At 43.2% G+C, this 1,506-nt stretch overlaps 1 long non-coding RNA gene across 1 annotated transcript; it reads right to left on the bottom strand.

Moving 5' to 3' along the window:
* Positions 1-356: 356 nt before the first annotated feature.
* Positions 357-1,104, bottom strand: LOC135377112 (uncharacterized). The gene is made up of 2 exons (XR_010418039.1): positions 887-1,104; positions 357-471 (listed from the first exon to the last, which is right to left on the bottom strand). It is a non-coding gene; the product is annotated as an uncharacterized LOC135377112 (long non-coding RNA).
* Positions 1,105-1,506: the final 402 nt, after the last annotated feature.

Here is a 1,506-nt window from a genome sequence, read left to right as displayed (position 1 = left end):
GCCAGGTTGGTTTCTGACCATGTGTAGTTTTGGTTTCGGTTTGAAATTCCCACCAAGCGCCCTCTAATTTTCAAGCTTAAGCCGTCTGTAGTTTCGGTTTTAACAAAATGGATGTCGGGACCCGACGCCAAGGTTGGTTCCCGTATAGTTTATGACCATGTGTAGTTTTAGTTTCGGTTTGGAATTCCTAGGTTTTGAATGGTTGCAGAAGCCCCCTTGTTTCAAGCTTTAGACCGTCTGTAGTTTCGGTTTCGGTTTGAAAACTGCATGGCGCGTGACAGCATGATTTTTTTCCCCCATGCCACTGTGATAAGTACACCCAAATAATGATGTATGTCGGAGACCAGACAACAGTGTATATATTCCTTTTTTATTTTAGCACATTATTTTTCTACTCTTTTATTTAACTACCGAAGGACATGTTACAAATTACCAGATTCTTGTTTGGCATCATCCTTGTACAAAAGCAATCTGCAAAACAAAGGAAAACGAAACATCCTGTGAATGCTTTTCTCAATCAGAACAAAGTCTGGGACGGCTAAGATCTTGATCGGGTGCCACGCAACAACAACAAGCAGCATTATCAAAGAGTCGGCTAACGTTTCCACTTTCCGATATGTCTCTCATACTGTGTCGTGCATTTGCGTTGGAGTACGGCCTTTGGACATGCCACACGCTAAAGCAAATAACCCGCTGACAATACTCTCAACAATCACTATAAAGTAGAGGTGTTCTATAGACATGCATTTCCAAACTTGTGTTGCTCATTGTGACAACAGCAAGCAACGAATCGAGAAACAGCGCATGACCGCGTATTGTGGTTACCAGCTGTGATGGTTTCGAAATAAAAATAACCAAAATGGCATAAGGGCGAGGGTATACTCACATCTTGCATGACGAACTAGCACTGGGAACGGGACAGAGAGAAGAGGGTCGTCCATGGAGGTTCGTTCACAATCACCGGACTCAGTCTTCGACAGCTAGCTTATAAGACCCGTGATTTTTGTTTTATTTCAAGGGAAGGAGGGATCACGTGAATGCATCGTGGACAGCTTCTCCTTTCGCAGGAGCAGCATGTGAAATGCGATACCTCTTGCCGACACGCTCTTCTTTCTTCTTCTTTTTGTATGATAACACAAGCCGCGAAACACTGTGTCGGAGACACCCGTCTGGCTTTTTCCAAGCGCTCTTTGGGAACGCCAACCACACAAAAACATTATCGTCCTCGCAAGATGTATTTTCGACTGCCGCACAAAGTAAATAGAGTTATATATGTGACAGTTGAATGAAATCCGTGCTTGATAGTGTACGTCAATAAGACGCTGTCGCTTTGTAGCAAGTTGCATGATCTCGAAGCGAGTGGAATACTCAAACGGTTTCACTCATTCTTACGTGACCGTTAGATTAGTAAAACGAAGGATGTACCTTGAAACGAAAGAAAAAAAAAAGGAATCGACTGTATGAAGCGCGGAATACATTTCCTTTGGAGATTCCCAGATGACTTGA

The sequence above is a fragment of the Ornithodoros turicata genome, chromosome 1 (genome assembly GCF_037126465.1).
Source record: "Ornithodoros turicata isolate Travis chromosome 1, ASM3712646v1, whole genome shotgun sequence".
Lineage (NCBI taxonomy): Eukaryota > Metazoa > Arthropoda > Arachnida > Ixodida > Argasidae > Ornithodoros > Ornithodoros turicata.
The sequence above is the reverse complement of the archived record's forward strand: the minus strand, read 5'-3'. Positions and strand labels throughout refer to the sequence as shown.